We start from the raw sequence: 20,797 nt of genomic DNA on the forward strand, positions 1-20,797 counted from the left end.
CACTTATATGCCATATCTATACAATTCATGCACTTTTATATGTATATTTGCTATATTATACATTATTATGCCTTATAGGTATTATACCTATAAGCCACATCCATACGATTGCTTAATATAAATATATGTATAATTTTTTATACATATTTTTTTTTATTTATGTATGGTTTTTTATTCATATCCATATACTGTATTCACTTTTATATGGATATGATTGGCGTTTTATATAGTATTGACAAAATCATAAGTTTGACCAATACGAGGAGAGGTCCGCCAACGACCACCTCCCTATAGGTGTTTTTGGACACGCTGTCTCCCATTCGACTGCTTACTATACTAGGGGCTGCCCGCTCCGTATGATATTCTCTCGTATAACAAGAGAATGCAAGAAATATTCGTATTTTATGAATATAATCCATTTATTTTTCAATATCCATACGTTTTACTTAGTTTTTTGTACGGTATTGACAAAATCCTATGCATTTGCATAAGATTTATTTTGCCACAATTTATAGTACTAGTGCCGCCCTCACTAGGTATAAATATCTCATTTCGCTAGTAGTGTATGGGCAAATTCTACTAGCTATTCTCATAAATGCCTTCTTTATGCCATATCTATACAATTTATGCACTTTTATATGTATATTTGCTAATATTATACATTATTATGCCTTATAGGTATTATACCTATAAGCCATATACATACGATTTCATTTTTTTATTTATATATGGTTTTGTATTTATAACCATATACCGTATTTACTTTTATAAGGATATGATTGGCGTTTTATATAGTATTGACAAAATTATAAGTTTGACAAACACTTTTTTAAGTCTTTTAGTTAAAATTGTCATTTTTAATTGACTATCTAAACACTAGATATATTTGCACATGGAGCAAAGAGTATAAAAATTGGTCGCGTCACTAATAATATCGCGATACATTTTTACTACCATCAAAATACCACATACGTTTATATGTCCTCTTTATTTAATTTGGTTTCTAAACCTCAGGAATAGTTTTAATTATATGTGCGCTCTAAGTTGAATGAATTTCTTGAATCTCTTTACTTGAATTTCTAAGACTTAAAAATATTTATAAATAGATGTCCTATTGCATAATATTTTTTTATCGCTTCACTTATAAAATAACGATCCTGCCTTTCTACCTTTGAATAAACATTCATATAAACATGGAGAAAAAAACGTTCGCGTCACTAACAGTATGTGACGATAAAATTTTGCTAACATTAAAAGGAACATATTTTTATATGTCAACTCTTAGTTGAATTGGTCTATTGCTTAAGATTCTAGACCTTAGGAATATTTTTATATTATATGTTTGCCAATCTTCGCGTCACTAAAAAGATGACGATTCATATTGTTATTATTAGATGGTCGAGTTGTACTTATATTGATATGTTAATCAAATTGGTCTCTTACTTGAAAATCTAGACCTTAGGAATATTTTTATATTATATGTTTGCCAATCTTCGCGTCACTAATAAGATGACGATTCATATTATTATTAGATGGTCGAGTTGTACTTATATTGATATGTTAATCAAATTGGTCTCTTACTTGAAAATCTAGACCTTAGGAATATTTTTATATTATATGTTTGCCAATCTTCGCGTCACTAATAAGATGACGATTCATATTATTATTAGATGGTCGAGTTGTACTTATATTGATATGTTAATCAAATTGGTCTCTTACTTGAAAATCTAGACCTTAGGAATATTTTTATATTATATGTTTGCCAATCTTCGCGTCACTAATAAGATGACGATTCATATTGTTATTATTAGATGGTCGAGTTGTACTTATATTGATATGTTAATCAAATTGGTCTCTTACTTGAAAATCTAGACCTTAGGAATATTTTTATATTATATGTTTGCCAATCTTCGCGTCACTAATAAGATGACGATTCATATTGTTATTATTAGATGGTCGAGTTGTACTTATATTGATATGTTAATCAAATTGGTCTCTTACTTGAAAATCTAGACCTTAGGAATATTTTTATATTATATGTTTGCCAATCTTCGCGTCACTAATAAGATGACGATTCATATTGTTATTATTAGATGGTCGAGTTGTACTTATATTGATATGTTAATCAAATTGGTCTCTTACTTGAAAATCTAGACCTTAGGAATGTAATATATAAAGGATTAAAAATTCGCCACAAAGCCAAGCAAACAATCAATGCATACAAATAGATTGTTGGTTGAACTTTATATAAGAAGTTCAACACAACAAATAAATTATGCAATTTTATTATCGAATCATCAAGCAAAGGATAAGCTTCAGTGGATCGCAGTATGGCAGCTGCTCAACCACTTACAACACCTTGCCTGTTACAAAAGTCGTTTACAATTGATTCTAGGCTTTGTCATTGTATTAAATAATGCTTTTATATGTAACTAGCGCGGCATCAGGTGATCAAAGATCCTCCCAATTTACTATGTTACAAATTACATTGGCATCACATCCATTGTCGTTTAAAAAGTAAATTATAAACTTTAAATGGTTTAGAAGCCATACAATGCAAATTGCCCCTTATTTATCATTGCAGTCCAGCACGGATACGACCTTAGAGGCGTTCAGGCATAATCCAACGGACGTAGCGTCATACCACTGTTCGCTCGAACAAGTATTGTGCCATTGGTCCGTACCTGCGGTTCCTCTCGTACTACGCAGGAATGCTGTCGCAACAACGTTTTGTCATTAGTAGGGTAAAACTAACCTGTCTCACGACGGTCTAAACCCAGCTCACGTTCCCTTGCATGGGTGAACAATCCAACGCTTGGTGAATTTTGCTTCACAATGATAGGAAGAGCCGACATCGAAGGATCAAAAAGCGACGTCGCTATGAACGCTTGGCCGCCACAAGCCAGTTATCCCTATGGTAACTTTTCTGACACCTCTTGTTAAAAACTCTTTAAACCAAAAGGATCGATAGGCCGAGCTTTTGCTGTCCCTGTGTGTACTGAACACCGAGATCAAGTCAGCATTTGCCCTTTTGCTCTATGTGTGGTTTCTGTCCGCACTGAGCTGGCCTTGGGACACCTCCGTTATTATTTGAGAGATGTACCGCCCCAGTCAAACTCCCTACCTGGCAATGTCCTTGAATTGGATCATACCTGAGTAATTGGAGTTATACCAAATTTTCAAATCAAAAATACATAAATGCACCGTTTTATTAAAGAATTTGTTTGCGATTATATAACAAACTCGTGATACTTTGATCAAGAAGCTTGCATCAAAACCCAATACCATAAGATATAATAAATATATCCGTATAATGGCTAGGAAATGATACACGTTCCATTTAATCAAGTAAGTAAGGAAACAATAAGAGTAGTGGTATTTCATTGGCGATACCAAACCGAGGTCTAATATCTCCCACTTATTCTACACCTCTTATGTCTCCTTACACTGCCAGATTAGAGTCAAGCTCAAAAGGGTCTTCTTTCCCCGCTAATTATTCCAAGCCCGTTCCCTTGGCTGTGGTTTCGCTAGATAGTAGATAGGGACAGTAGGAATCTCGTTAATCCATTCATGCGCGTCACTAATTAGATGACGAGGCATTTGGCTACCTTAAGAGAGTCATAGTTACTCCCGCCGTTGACCCGCGCTTACTTGAATTTCTTCACTTTGACATTCAGAGCACTGGGCAGAAATCACATTGTGTCAACACCCGCTAGGGCCATCACAATGCTTTGTTTTAATTAGACAGTCGGATTCCCCAAGTCCGTGCCAGTTCTGAATTGATTGTTAATTGATAATCGTTATAATTAATAAGAACTAATTGGTTTAACCCAATTAGTATTCTTAAAAATTTTAGCAAGAAAGTTCCACAATTGGCTACGTAACTAAACTATCCGGGGAACAAGTAACTAACATAAATGCTAGAAACTCTATTTACCCAGAACGAGCACATAAACCATGTTATTGTTTCCCAATCAAGCCCGACTATCTCAATCTTCAGAGCCAATCCTTATCCCGAAGTTACGGATCTAATTTGCCGACTTCCCTTACCTACATTATTCTATCGACTAGAGACTCTTCACCTTGGAGACCAGCTGCGGATATTGGTACGGCCTGTTGAGAAGTTTGCGTGTCCCCACCATAAATTTTCAAGGTCCGAGGAGAAAATATCGACACAACAGTATATGTCATGCTCTTCTAGCCCATCTACCATATCTCTCTGCGAAAGACTTCCATGGTAGTACGGCTATAAAACAGAAAAGAAAACTCTTCCGATATCTCTCGACGGCTTCTTTATGGTCGTTCCTGTTGCCAGGATGAGCACGAGGCCCATATTTAATAACAAACGGATACTCAACAGGTTACGGAATTGGAACCGTATTCCCTTTCGTTCAAAATTATTCAAGTATATTAATTTAGCTAGATTTTATATAATATATATATTTGTTTGGCATTTGTATTTTACTTGAAAATTTTCGGCTTTCGCCTTGAACTTAGGACCGACTAACTCGTGATCAACCACTGTTCACACGAAACCCTTCTCCACTTCAGTCCTCCAAGGTCTCATTCGATTATTTGCTACTACCACCAAGATCTGTACCAATGGCAGCTCCATGCAGGCTTACGCCAAACACTTCTACGCATACCATTGTACCTTCCTACTCACTAAAGTTTCAAAATTTATATTACAAGTAATATAAATCATCTACTTTAGCGGTAATGTATAGGTATACAACTTAAGCGCCATCCATTTTAAGGGCTAGTTGCTTCGGCAGGTGAGTTGTTACACACTCCTTAGCGGATTTCGACTTCCATGATCACCGTCCTGCTGTTTTAAGCAACCAACGCCTTTCATGGTATCTGCATGAGTTGTTAATTTGGGCACCGTAACATTACGTTTGGTTCATCCCACAGCGCCAGTTCTGCTTACCAAAAGTGGCCCACTGGGCACATTATATCATAACCTTGAACTTCATATCAAGAAAGTTAAGGTTCTTACCCATTTAAAGTTTGAGAATAGGTTAAGATCGTTTCGACCCTAAGGCCTCTAATCATTCGCTTTACCAGATAAGATTATTTTATATAATATTAAAATGCACCAGCTATCCTGAGGGAAACTTCGGAAGGAACCAGCTACTAGATGGTTCGATTGGTCTTTCGCCCCTATACTCAATTCTGACAATCGATTTGCACGTCAGAACTGTTTCGGTCTTCCATCAGGGTTTCCCCTGACTTCAACCTGATCAAGTATAGTTCACCATCTTTCGGGTCACAGCATATATGCTCAAGGTACGTTCCAGTTAGAGGCATAAATAATATAAATATCATTATACATAACTATATAGAACGCCCCGGGATTGTGTTAATTAGCTATAAATAGTTAAAAAACTAATCCCATTATTAGTCAAGTTAATTACGCTATTAGGTTTATATCCCAATAACTTGCACATATGTTAGACTCCTTGGTCCGTGTTTCAAGACGGGTCCCGAAGGTATCCTGAATCTTTCGCATTGTTAATCCTACAAGTGCATATAATAAACACAAAAATCAATGATAATTATGCCATTATATAATTCCGAAAAATTAACGCACTGTATTCATATAAATCTATCAGCACTTTATCAAATTAATAACATTTATTCTGTGTTAAAATGCAAGCAAATTAATTTGAATAAACTATAAGTTATATTTTATGATAAATTTGGTATGCTAATAGATTACAATGTCCTTATATGGAAAAAATGCACACTATTATCATAATATTGTTTAAATATTACAATTCTAATGATGAATTTTCCATAACGGATATTCAGGTTCATCGGGCTTAACCTCTAAGCAGTTTCACGTACTGTTTAACTCTCTATTCAGAGTTCTTTTCAACTTTCCCTCACGGTACTTGTTTACTATCGGTCTCATGGTTATATTTAGTTTTAGATGGAGTTTACCACCCACTTAGTGCTGCACTATCAAGCAACACGACTCTTTGGAAACATCATCTAGTAATCATTAACGTTATACGGGCCTGGCACCCTCTATGGGTAAATGGCCTCATTTAAGAAGGACTTAAATCGTTAATTTCTCATACTAGAATATTGACGCTCCATACACTGCATCTCACATTTGCCATATAGACAAAGTGACTTAGTGCTGAACTGATTTCTTTTCGCTCGCCGCTACTAAGAAAATCCTTGTTAGTTTCTTTTCCTCCCCTAATTAATATGCTTAAATTCAGGGGGTAGTCCCATATGAGTTGAGGTTGTGTATAACTTTTATATGCAATTAATTCTTTATATATAATGATAAAACATTTTATTAAATTCGTTATATTAATAATATCTGTATATAAATGGCATTTGTTTGATTTAACGAATCAACGAAGAACAATAATATTGTCAACGGTTTTCTATTTTCTAATCATTAATAAGAGACAATTCTAGATAAATTTTTATGCTAGACATTTCTCAGTATCATTTGATTGAAAAAGAAAATATTTCTCTTCGTTTTTCACATTCAAATTATTTACTAATGTGAGATAATGTTTTTCATATATTTTTTAATATTATGAATAAAATAATTAAATTATTATTATCCAATAATATACCATATGCTTATAAAATTTCATTATAAAATTTGTATAAGCAACTTAATTAGCATAGTCTTACAACCCTCAACCATATGTAGTCCAAGCAGCACTATAAAATTAATTAAAGTACATAACAGCATGGACTGCGATATGCGTTCAAAATGTCGATGTTCATGTGTCCTGCAGTTCACACGATGACGCACAGTTTGCTGCGTTCTTCATCGACCCATGAGCCGAGTGATCCACCGCTTAGAGTTTTATAAATTGGTTTCTTAATTTTGTCAAATATGTTTTTATTGAAAGAAATTAAAAATACACCATTTTACTGGCATATATCAATTCCTTCAATAAATTTATTTTTATACCTAAAACGAATGCTGCGAAATGTCTTAGTTTTATATAACCAATATATATCAAAGTATTTCTTTTTAAATTGCATTTATTGTAAATAAATATATATATATATATATATTAATACTTTTTTAGCGATATAAATTGAAATTTATATAAAACATTAACCTGTATAAAACCAGGTACAACATTGTACATTTTAGGTTGTTGCATTATCCAATGTATGCGCATAACTGAGATGAACAATACATATCGCAACGCGTGTATATTATGGTCCATATACACACAGTATTTTAATTGTGTTTATATACAATAATAATTTAATATTATTATTTTAATAATTCGATTTGCTTGTTCGAATTTTTATTTGTTTGTTTTGGCTGCTTATTATTTCTCTCATATGTATTAAATACAATATATAATTTTAATATTTGCATTATTTCGATTTGCTTGTTCGAAATTTCATTTGATCTATATTAGATCATATACATTTTGGCAATTCATATTTTATTTGTATTACTATAATGTATTTATTATAATATAAACAAATATTTTATTAACGGTAAGGATATACAATAATAATTTAATATTATTATTTTAATAATTCGATTTGCTTGTTCGAATTTTTATTTGTTTGCTTTGGCTGCTTATTATTTCTCTCATATGTATTAAATACAATATATAATTTTAATATTTGCATTATTTCGATTTGCTTGTTCGAAATTTTATTTGATCTATATTAGATCTCATATACATTTTGGCAATTCATATTTTATTTGTATTATTATAATGTATTTATTATAATATAAACAAATATTTTATTAACGGTAAGGATATACAATAATAATTTAATATTATTATTTTAATAATTCGATTTGCTTGTTCGAATTTTTATTTGTTTGCTTTGGCTGCTTATTATTTCTCTCATATGTATTAAATACAATATATAATTTTAATATTTGCATTATTTCGATTTGCTTGTTCGAAATTTTATTTGATCTATATTAGATCTCATATACATTTTGGCAATTCATATTTTATTTGTATTATTATAATGTATTTATTATAATATAAACAAATATTTTATTAACGGTAAGGATATACAATAATAATTTAATATTATTATTTTAATAATTCGATTTGCTTGTTCGAATTTTTATTTGTTTGCTTTGGCTGCTTATTAATTTCTCTCATATGTATTAAATACAATATATAATTTTAATATTTGCATTATTTCGATTTGCTTGTTCGAAATTTCATTTGATCTATAATAGATCTCATATACATTTTGGCAATTCATATTTTATTTGTAATACTATAATGTATTTATTATAATATAAACAAATATTTTATTAACGGTAAGGATATTAAAACATTAATGATCCTTCCGCAGGTTCACCTACGGAAACCTTGTTACGACTTTTACTTCCTCTAAATAATCAAGTTCGGTCAACTTTTGCGAAACAACCGTAACACGCAAGGCGTCACAGTGATCACGTCCGGAGACCTCACTAAATAATTCAATCGGTAGTAGCGACGGGCGGTGTGTACAAAGGGCAGGGACGTAATCAATGCGAGTTAATGACTCACACTTACTGGGAATTCCAAGTTCATGTGAACAGTTTCAGTTCACAATCCCAAGCATGAAAGTGGTTCAGCGGTTTACCCGGACCTCTCGGTCTAGGAAATACACGTTGATACTTTCATTGTAGCGCGCGTGCAGCCCAGGACATCTAAGGGCATCACAGACCTGTTATTGCTCAATCTCATTATTGCTAGACGCAATTTGTCCATTTAAGAAGCTAGTGTCCTTATAATGGGACAAACCAACAGGTACGGCTCCACTTATATAAACACATTCAAACACAATAAACATTTTACTGCCACCATGAATGAAGGCTATATAAGCTTCAACACCATAATCCTGAAGATATCTATTTAATATATTTGAGTCTCGTTCGTTATCGGAATTAACCAGACAAATCACTCCACGAACTAAGAACGGCCATGCACCACCACCCATAGATTCGAGAAAGAGCTATCAATCTGTCTTACACACTTATGTTCGGACCTGGTAAGTTTTCCCGTGTTGAGTCAAATTAAGCCGCAGGCTCCACTCCTGGTGGTGCCCTTCCGTCAATTCCTTTAAGTTTCAGCTTTGCAACCATACTTCCCCCGGAGCCCAAAAGCTTTGGTTTCCCGGGAAGCGACTGAGAGAGCCATAAAAGTAGCTACACCCAATTGCTAGCTGGCATCGTTTATGGTTAGAACTAGGGCGGTATCTGATCGCCTTCGAACCTCTAACTTTCGTTCTTGATTAATGAAAACATCTTTGGCAAATGCTTTCGCTTAAGTTAGTCTTACGACGGTCCAAGAATTTCACCTCTCGCGTCGTAATACTAATGCCCCCAAACTGCTTCTATTAATCATTACCTCTTGATCTGAAAACCAATGAAAGCAGAACAGAGGTCTTATTTCATTATCCCATGCACAGAATATTCAGGCATTTGAAGCCTGCTTTAAGCACTCTAATTTGTTCAAAGTAATTGTACCGGCCCACAATAACACTCGTTTAAGAGCACTAATGCAGGTTTTTAAATAGGAGGAACATATGAAAAAATACAAGTATCTAAGCACATGTAAGAACTCCACCGGTAATACGCTTACATACATAAAGGTATAGTACTAACCACAATTGTAAGTTGTACTACCCGTATGAAGCACAAGTTCAACTACGAACGTTTTAACCGCAACAACTTTAATATACGCTATTGGAGCTGGAATTACCGCGGCTGCTGGCACCAGACTTGCCCTCCAATTGGTCCTTGTTAAAGGATTTAAAGTGTACTCATTCCAATTACAGGGCCTCGGATATGAGTCCTGTATTGTTATTTTTCGTCACTACCTCCCCGAGCTGGGAGTGGGTAATTTACGCGCCTGCTGCCTTCCTTAGATGTGGTAGCCGTTTCTCAGGCTCCCTCTCCGGAATCGAACCCTGATTCCCCGTTACCCGTTGCAACCATGGTAGTCCTAGATACTACCATCAAAAGTTGATAGGGCAGACATTTGAAAGATCTGTCGTCGGTACAAGACCATACGATCTGCATGTTATCTAGAGTTCAACCAATATAACGATCTTGCGATCGCTTGGTTTTAGCCTAATAAAAGCACATGTTCCATAAGGTTCATGTTTTAATTGCATGTATTAGCTCTAGAATTACCACAGTTATCCAAGTAACTGTTAACGATCTAAGGAACCATAACTGATATAATGAGCCTTTTGCGGTTTCACTTTTAATTCGTGTGTACTTAGACATGCATGGCTTAATCTTTGAGACAAGCATATAACTACTGGCAGGATCAACCAGAATAATGTTTTTATTCATATTTCATTCATATTTTTTGAATAGAAATTAGCAATATATATGTTGTTATAGATTTTATTTCTATCGAATACGGCCATTTTTATATAGCATTCGTATACGTTTGTTTTCCAATTTATACTTGTTTCGCCACTAATAATAACAAGTTTTTATTGATGTCAAAAAGAATCATATTCTTTATAAACACAATATTTATTTTTCATATATTTTCTTTATATATGCACATTTCATTCTAAAATATCATTTTTGTTCGACATACATAATATATTGTATCCACACATGTACAATTTTTGTTTAACCAATATAAGATATTGAGTTAATCATTTGTATTTTGACGATAAATTTAAAATTTATCTATATATATCCATATAAGTCTCTGGTAATATATAAAATAGAACCGAGTGTATATATATAATTATTACTACTATATTTATTTCTTAAATAATATATACTTATATATTATTTATATATATACTCTTTATTATATATTATATAATTTCTTAAATAACTCTCTTAATAGCTATTTTTTATTATCAACAATATAAGTTGATATTAATATTGAAAATGTATTCATAATTACATTTTTATATTTCTTTGGTAGACTTTTATGTACTATTATTATTTAATAATACACATATAATATAAATCATGTTAGCCTACCTCCTAAAATTAACGATAAAATTCGGAAACAATTTGTTATTCTATGTACAATAGAAACTTGGCCTTTGTTTCAACGTTATTATCTTTGGGCTTAAAATATTAACCGCGGAGCCAAGTCTCGTATTCAAATAAATGAATAAAGAAACAAATTTGACGGATAATATCTTCTCTACTGACATATGTCAATAGCAGACGGCCGGCCCATTGACCATCCTATAGTAGTTTTTGGACACGCTGTCTCCCATTCGGGTATATTCAATTTACTTTGCCACTCACCCATATAGTGTTCTCTTATATAATAAGACAACGCACTTTTATATTCATTATATGGATATATTGCCTTCCTCATATTTGCCACACCACCTATAGTAGTTTTTGGACACGCTGTCTCCCATTCGGGTATATTCAATTTACTTTGCCACTCACCCATATAGTGTTCTCTTATATAATAAGAAAACGCACTTTTATTTTCATTATATGGATATATTGCCTTCCTCATATTTGCCACACCACCTATAGTAGTTTTTGGACACGCTGTCTCCCATTCGGGTATATTCAATTTACTTTGCCACTCACCCATATAGTGTTCTCTTATATAATAAGAAAACGCACTTTTATTTTCATTATATGGATATATTGCCTTCCTCATATTTGCCACACCACCTATAGTAGTTTTTGGACACGCTGTCTCCCATTCGGGTATATTCAATTCTCTTTGCCACTCACCCTTATAGTATTCTCTTATTTAATAAGAATACTAAAATACTTCTCATATTATAGATGTAATCTATTAACTTCTCAATATCCATACGGTTTATGTATGGTATTGACAAAATCCTATGCATTTGCATAAGATTTATTTTGCCACAATTTATAGTACTAGTGCCGCCCTCACTAGGTATAAATATCTCATTTCGCTAGTAGTGTATGGGCAAATTCTACTAGCTATTCTCATAAATATGTCACTTATATGCCATATCTATACAATTCATGCACTTTTATATGTATATTTGCTATATTATACATTATTATGCCTTATAGGTATTATACCTATAAGCCACATCCATACGATTGCTTAATATAAATATATGTATAATTTTTTATACATATTTTTTTTTTATTTATGTATGGTTTTTTATTCATATCCATATACTGTATTCACTTTTATATGGATATGATTGGCGTTTTATATAGTATTGACAAAATCATAAGTTTGACCAATACGAGGAGAGGTCCGCCAACGACCACCTCCCTATAGGTGTTTTTGGACACGCTGTCTCCCATTCGACTGCTTACTATACTAGGGGCTACCCGCTCCGTATGATATTCTCTCATATAACAAGAGAATGCAAGAAATATTCGTATTTTATGAATATAATCCATTTATTTTTCAATATCCATACGTTTTACTTAGTTTTTTGTACGGTATTGACAAAATCCTATGCATTTGCATAAGATTTATTTTGCCACAATTTATAGTACTAGTGCCGCCCTCACTAGGTATAAATATCTCATTTCGCTAGTAGTGTATGGGCAAATTCTACTAGCTATTCTCATAAATATGTCACTTATATGCCATATCTATACAATTCATGCACTTTTATATGTATATTTGCTATATTATACATTATTATGCCTTATAGGTATTATACCTATAAGCCACATCCATACGATTGCTTAATATAAATATATGTATAATTTTTTATACATATTTTTTTTTTATTTTTGTATGGTTTTTTATTCATATCCATATACTGTATTCAATTTTATATGGATATGATTGGCGTTTTATATAGTATTGACAAAATCATAAGTTTGACCAATACGAGGAGAGGTCCGCCAACGACCACCTCCCTATAGGTGTTTTTGGACACGCTGTCTCCCATTCGACTGCTTACTATACTAGGGGCTACCCGCTCCGTATGATATTCTCTCATATAACAAGAGAATGCAAGAAATATTCGTATTTTATGAATATAATCCATTTATTTTTCAATATCCATACGTTTTACTTAGTTTTTTGTACGGTATTGACAAAATCCTATGCATTTGCATAAGATTTATTTTGCCACAATTTATAGTACTAGTGCCGCCCTCACTAGGTATAAATATCTCATTTCGCTAGTAGTGTATGGGCAAATTCTACTAGCTATTCTCATAAATATGTCACTTATATGCCATATCTATACAATTCATGCACTTTTATATGTATATTTGCTATATTATACATTATTATGCCTTATAGGTATTATACCTATAAGCCACATCCATACGATTGCTTAATATAAATATATGTATAATTTTTTATACATATTTTTTTTTATTTATGTATGGTTTTTTATTCATATCCATATACTGTATTCACTTTTATATGGATATGATTGGCGTTTTATATAGTATTGACAAAATCATAAGTTTGACCAATACGAGGAGAGGTCCGCCAACGACCACCTCCCTATAGGTGTTTTTGGACACGCTGTCTCCCATTCGACTGCTTACTATACTAGGGGCTACCCGCTCCGTATGATATTCTCTCATATAACAAGAGAATGCAAGAAATATTCGTATTTTATGAATATAATCCATTTATTTTTCAATATCCATACGTTTTACTTAGTTTTTTGTACGGTATTGACAAAATCCTATGCATTTGCATAAGATTTATTTTGCCACAATTTATAGTACTAGTGCCGCCCTCACTAGGTATAAATATCTCATTTCGCTAGTAGTGTATGGGCAAATTCTACTAGCTATTCTCATAAATATGTCACTTATATGCCATATCTATACAATTCATGCACTTTTATATGTATATTTGCTATATTATACATTATTATGCCTTATAGGTATTATACCTATAAGCCACATCCATACGATTGCTTAATATAAATATATGTATAATTTTTTATACATATTTTTTTTTATTTATGTATGGTTTTTTATTCATATCCATATACTGTATTCACTTTTATATGGATATGATTGGCGTTTTATATAGTATTGACAAAATCATAAGTTTGACCAATACGAGGAGAGGTCCGCCAACGACCACCTCCCTATAGGTGTTTTTGGACACGCTGTCTCCCATTCGACTGCTTACTATACTAGGGGCTGCCCGCTCCGTATGATATTCTCTCGTATAACAAGAGAATGCAAGAAATATTCGTATTTTATGAATATAATCCATTTATTTTTCAATATCCATACGTTTTACTTAGTTTTTTGTACGGTATTGACAAAATCCTATGCATTTGCATAAGATTTATTTTGCCACAATTTATAGTACTAGTGCCGCCCTCACTAGGTATAAATATCTCATTTCGCTAGTAGTGTATGGGCAAATTCTACTAGCTATTCTCATAAATGCCTTCTTTATGCCATATCTATACAATTTATGCACTTTTATATGTATATTTGCTAATATTATACATTATTATGCCTTATAGGTATTATACCTATAAGCCATATACATACGATTTCATTTTTTTATTTATATATGGTTTTGTATTTATAACCATATACCGTATTTACTTTTATAAGGATATGATTGGCGTTTTATATAGTATTGACAAAATTATAAGTTTGACAAACACTTTTTTAAGTCTTTTAGTTAAAATTGTCATTTTTAATTGACTATCTAAACACTAGATATATTTGCACATGGAGCAAAGAGTATAAAAATTGGTCGCGTCACTAATAATATCGCGATACATTTTTACTACCATCAAAATACCACATACGTTTATATGTCCTCTTTATTTAATTTGGTTTCTAAACCTCAGGAATAGTTTTAATTATATGTGCGCTCTAAGTTGAATGAATTTCTTGAATCTCTTTACTTGAATTTCTAAGACTTAAAAATATTTATAAATAGATGTCCTATTGCATAATATTTTTTTATCGCTTCACTTATAAAATAACGATCCTGCCTTTCTACCTTTGAATAAACATTCATATAAACATGGAGAAAAAAACGTTCGCGTCACTAACAGTATGTGACGATAAAATTTTGCTAACATTAAAAGGAACATATTTTTATATGTCAACTCTTAGTTGAATTGGTCTATTGCTTAAGATTCTAGACCTTAGGAATATTTTTATATTATATGTTTGCCAATCTTCGCGTCACTAAAAAGATGACGATTCATATTGTTATTATTAGATGGTCGAGTTGTACTTATATTGATATGTTAATCAAATTGGTCTCTTACTTGAAAATCTAGACCTTAGGAATATTTTTATATTATATGTTTGCCAATCTTCGCGTCACTAATAAGATGACGATTCATATTATTATTAGATGGTCGAGTTGTACTTATATTGATATGTTAATCAAATTGGTCTCTTACTTGAAAATCTAGACCTTAGGAATATTTTTATATTATATGTTTGCCAATCTTCGCGTCACTAATAAGATGACGATTCATATTATTATTAGATGGTCGAGTTGTACTTATATTGATATGTTAATCAAATTGGTCTCTTACTTGAAAATCTAGACCTTAGGAATATTTTTATATTATATGTTTGCCAATCTTCGCGTCACTAATAAGATGACGATTCATATTGTTATTATTAGATGGTCGAGTTGTACTTATATTGATATGTTAATCAAATTGGTCTCTTACTTGAAAATCTAGACCTTAGGAATATTTTTATATTATATGTTTGCCAATCTTCGCGTCACTAATAAGATGACGATTCATATTGTTATTATTAGATGGTCGAGTTGTACTTATATTGATATGTTAATCAAATTGGTCTCTTACTTGAAAATCTAGACCTTAGGAATATTTTTATATTATATGTTTGCCAATCTTCGCGTCACTAATAAGATGACGATTCATATTGTTATTATTAGATGGTCGAGTTGTACTTATATTGATATGTTAATCAAATTGGTCTCTTACTTGAAAATCTAGACCTTAGGAATGTAATATATAAAGGATTAAAAATTCGCCACAAAGCCAAGCAAACAATCAATGCATACAAATAGATTGTTGGTTGAACTTTATATAAGAAGTTCAACACAACAAATAAATTATGCAATTTTATTATCGAATCATCAAGCAAAGGATAAGCTTCAGTGGATCGCAGTATGGCAGCTGCTCAACCACTTACAACACCTTGCCTGTTACAAAAGTCGTTTACAATTGATTCTAGGCTTTGTCATTGTATTAAATAATGCTTTTATATGTAACTAGCGCGGCATCAGGTGATCAAAGATCCTCCCAATTTACTATGTTACAAATTACATTGGCATCACATCCATTGTCGTTTAAAAAGTAAATTATAAACTTTAAATGGTTTAGAAGCCATACAATGCAAATTGCCCCTTATTTATCATTGCAGTCCAGCACGGATACGACCTTAGAGGCGTTCAGGCATAATCCAACGGACGTAGCGTCATACCACTGTTCGCTCGAACAAGTATTGTGCCATTGGTCCGTACCTGCGGTTCCTCTCGTACTACGCAGGAATGCTGTCGCAACAACGTTTTGTCATTAGTAGGGTAAAACTAACCTGTCTCACGACGGTCTAAACCCAGCTCACGTTCCCTTGCATGGGTGAACAATCCAACGCTTGGTGAATTTTGCTTCACAATGATAGGAAGAGCCGACATCGAAGGATCAAAAAGCGACGTCGCTATGAACGCTTGGCCGCCACAAGCCAGTTATCCCTATGGTAACTTTTCTGACACCTCTTGTTAAAAACTCTTTAAACCAAAAGGATCGATAGGCCGAGCTTTTGCTGTCCCTGTGTGTACTGAACACCGAGATCAAGTCAGCATTTGCCCTTTTGCTCTATGTGTGGTTTCTGTCCGCACTGAGCTGGCCTTGGGACACCTCCGTTATTATTTGAGAGATGTACCGCCCCAGTCAAACTCCCTACCTGGCAATGTCCTTGAATTGGATCATACCTGAGTAATTGGAGTTATACCAAATTTTCAAATCAAAAATACATAAATGCACCGTTTTATTAAAGAATTTGTTTGCGATTATATAACAAACTCGTGATACTTTGATCAAGAAGCTTGCATCAAAACCCAATACCATAAGATATAATAAATATATCCGTATAATGGCTAGGAAATGATACACGTTCCATTTAATCAAGTAAGTAAGGAAACAATAAGAGTAGTGGTATTTCATTGGCGATACCAAACCGAGGTCTAATATCTCCCACTTATTCTACACCTCTTATGTCTCCTTACACTGCCAGATTAGAGTCAAGCTCAAAAGGGTCTTCTTTCCCCGCTAATTATTCCAAGCCCGTTCCCTTGGCTGTGGTTTCGCTAGATAGTAGATAGGGACAGTAGGAATCTCGTTAATCCATTCATGCGCGTCACTAATTAGATGACGAGGCATTTGGCTACCTTAAGAGAGTCATAGTTACTCCCGCCGTTGACCCGCGCTTACTTGAATTTCTTCACTTTGACATTCAGAGCACTGGGCAGAAATCACATTGTGTCAACACCCGCTAGGGCCATCACAATGCTTTGTTTTAATTAGACAGTCGGATTCCCCAAGTCCGTGCCAGTTCTGAATTGATTGTTAATTGATAATCGTTATAATTAATAAGAACTAATTGGTTTAACCCAATTAGTATTCTTAAAAATTTTAGCAAGAAAGTTCCACAATTGGCTACGTAACTAAACTATCCGGGGAACAAGTAACTAACATAAATGCTAGAAACTCTATTTACCCAGAACGAGCACATAAACCATGTTATTGTTTCCCAATCAAGCCCGACTATCTCAATCTTCAGAGCCAATCCTTATCCCGAAGTTACGGATCTAATTTGCCGACTTCCCTTACCTACATTATTCTATCGACTAGAGACTCTTCACCTTGGAGACCAGCTGCGGATATTGGTACGGCCTGTTGAGAAGTTTGCGTGTCCCCACCATAAATTTTCAAGGTCCGAGGAGAAAATATCGACACAACAGTATATGTCATGCTCTTCTAGCCCATCTACCATATCTCTCTGCGAAAGACTTCCATGGTAGTACGGCTATAAAACAGAAAAGAAAACTCTTCCGATATCTCTCGACGGCTTCTTTATGGTCGTTCCTGTTGCCAGGATGAGCACGAGGCCCATATTTAATAACAAACGGATACTCAACAGGTTACGGAATTGGAACCGTATTCCCTTTCGTTCAAAATTATTCAAGTATATTAATTTAGCTAGATTTTATATAATATATATATTTGTTTGGCATTTGTATTTTACTTGAAAATTTTCGGCTTTCGCCTTGAACTTAGGACCGACTAACTCGTGATCAACCACTGTTCACACGAAACCCTTCTCCACTTCAGTCCTCCAAGGTCTCATTCGATTATTTGCTACTACCACCAAGATCTGTACCAATGGCAGCTCCATGCAGGCTTACGCCAAACACTTCTACGCATACCATTGTACCTTCCTACTCACTAAAGTTTCAAAATTTATATTACAAGTAATATAAATCATCTACTTTAGCGGTAATGTATAGGTATACAACTTAAGCGCCATCCATTTTAAGGGCTAGTTGCTTCGGCAGGTGAGTTGTTACACACTCCTTAGCGGATTTCGACTTCCATGATCACCGTCCTGCTGTTTTAAGCAACCAACGCCTTTCATGGTATCTGCATGAGTTGTTAATTTGGGCACCGTAACATTACGTTTGGTTCATCCCACAGCGCCAGTTCTGCTTACCAAAAGTGGCCCACTGGGCACATTATATCATAACCTTGAACTTCATATCAAGAAAGTTAAGGTTCTTACCCATTTAAAGTTTGAGAATAGGTTAAGATCGTTTCGACCCTAAGGCCTCTAATCATTCGCTTTACCAGATAAGATTATTTTATATAATATTAAAATGCACCAGCTATCCTGAGGGAAACTTCGGAAGGAACCAGCTACTAGATGGTTCGATTGGTCTTTCGCCCCTATACTCAATTCTGACAATCGATTTGCACGTCAGAACTGTTTCGGTCTTCCATCAGGGTTTCCCCTGACTTCAACCTGATCAAGTATAGTTCACCATCTTTCGGGTCACAGCATATATGCTCAAGGTACGTTCCAGTTAGAGGCATAAATAATATAAATATCATTATACATAACTATATAGAACGCCCCGGGATTGTGTTAATTAGCTATAAATAGTTAAAAAACTAATCCCATTATTAGTCAAGTTAATTACGCTATTAGGTTTATATCCCAATAACTTGCACATATGTTAGACTCCTTGGTCCGTGTTTCAAGACGGGTCCCGAAGGTATCCTGAATCTTTCGCATTGTTAATCCTACAAGTGCATATAATAAACACAAAAATCAATGATAATTATGCCATTATATAATTCCGAAAAATTAACGCACTGTATTCATATAAATCTATCAGCACTTTATCAAATTAATAACATTTATTCTGTGTTAAAATGCAAGCAAATTAATTTGAATAAACTATAAGTTATATTTTATGATAAATTTGGTATGCTAATAGATTACAATGTCCTTATATGGAAAAAATGCACACTATTATCATAATATTGTTTAAATATTACAATTCTAATGATGAATTTTCCATAACGGATATTCAGGTTCATCGGGCTTAACCTCTAAGCAGTTTCACGTACTGTTTAACTCTCTATTCAGAGTTCTTTTCAACTTTCCCTCACGGTACTTGTTTACTATCGGTCTCATGGTTATATTTAGTTTTAGATGGAGTTTACCACCCACTTAGTGCTGCACTATCAAGCAACACGACTCTTTGGAAACATCATCTAGTAATCATTAACGTTATACGGGCCTGGCACCCTCTATGGGTAAATGGCCTCATTTAAGAAGGACTTAAATCGTTAATTTCTCATACTAGAATATTGACGCTCCATACACTGCATCTCACATTTGCCATATAGACAAAGTGACTTAGTGCTGAACTGATTTCTTTTCGCTCGCCGCTACTAAGAAAATCCTTGTTAGTTTCTTTTCCTCCCCTAATTAATATGCTTAAATTCAGGGGGTAGTCCCATATGAGTTGAGGTTGTGTATAACTTTTATATGCAATTAATTCTTTATATATAATGATAAAACATTTTATTAAATTCGTTATATTAATAATATCTGTATATAAATGGCATTTGTTTGATTTAACGAATCAACGAAGAACAATAATATTGTCAACGGTTTTCTATTTTCTAATCATTAATAAGAGACAATTCTAGATAAATTTTTATGCTAGACATTTCTCAGTATCATTTGATTGAAAAAGAAAATATTTCTCTTCGTTTTTCACATTCAAATTATTTACTAATGTGAGATAATGTTTTTCATATATTTTTTAATATTATGAATAAAATAATTAAATTATTATTATCCAATAATATACCATATGCTTATAAAATTTCATTATAAAATTTGTATAAGCAACTTAATTAGCATAGTCTTACAACCCTCAACCATATGTAGTCCAAGCAGCACTATAAAATTAATTAAAGTACATAACAGCATGGACTGCGATATGCGTTCAAAATGTCGATGTTCATGTGTCCTGCAGTTCACACGATGACGCACAGTTTGCTGCGTTCTTCATCGACCCATGAGCCGAGTGATCCACCGCTTAGAGTTTTATAAATTGGTTTCTTAATTTTGTCAAATATGTTTTTATTGAAAGAAATTAAAAATACACCATTTTACTGGCATATATCAATTCCTTCAATAAATTTATTTTTATACCTAAAACGAATGCTGCGAAATGTCTTAGTTTTATATAACCAATATATATCAAAGTATTTCTTTTTAAATTGCATTTATTGTAAATAAATATATATATATATA

General features: G+C 33.2%; 5 non-coding genes across 5 annotated transcripts; all 5 read right to left on the reverse strand.

Moving 5' to 3' along the window:
• Positions 1-2,289: 2,289 nt before the first annotated feature.
• Positions 2,290-6,260, reverse strand: LOC127012343 (large subunit ribosomal RNA). The gene has a single exon (XR_007765845.1). It is a non-coding gene; the product is annotated as a large subunit ribosomal RNA (ribosomal RNA).
• Positions 6,261-6,662: 402 nt separating this feature from the next.
• Positions 6,663-6,841, reverse strand: LOC127012328 (5.8S ribosomal RNA). The gene has a single exon (XR_007765829.1). It is a non-coding gene; the product is annotated as a 5.8S ribosomal RNA (ribosomal RNA).
• A 1,470-nt stretch (positions 6,842-8,311) lies between these two features.
• Positions 8,312-10,306, reverse strand: LOC127012338 (small subunit ribosomal RNA). The gene has a single exon (XR_007765840.1). It is a non-coding gene; the product is annotated as a small subunit ribosomal RNA (ribosomal RNA).
• A 5,729-nt stretch (positions 10,307-16,035) lies between these two features.
• On the reverse strand, positions 16,036-20,006 carry LOC127012344 (large subunit ribosomal RNA). The gene has a single exon (XR_007765846.1). It is a non-coding gene; the product is annotated as a large subunit ribosomal RNA (ribosomal RNA).
• A 402-nt stretch (positions 20,007-20,408) lies between these two features.
• Positions 20,409-20,587, reverse strand: LOC127012329 (5.8S ribosomal RNA). The gene has a single exon (XR_007765830.1). It is a non-coding gene; the product is annotated as a 5.8S ribosomal RNA (ribosomal RNA).
• Between the last annotated feature and the right edge of the window lie 210 nt (positions 20,588-20,797).

The sequence above is a fragment of the Drosophila biarmipes genome, unplaced genomic scaffold (genome assembly GCF_025231255.1).
Source record: "Drosophila biarmipes strain raj3 unplaced genomic scaffold, RU_DBia_V1.1 ptg000051l, whole genome shotgun sequence".
NCBI classification, from domain to species: domain Eukaryota; kingdom Metazoa; phylum Arthropoda; class Insecta; order Diptera; family Drosophilidae; genus Drosophila; species Drosophila biarmipes.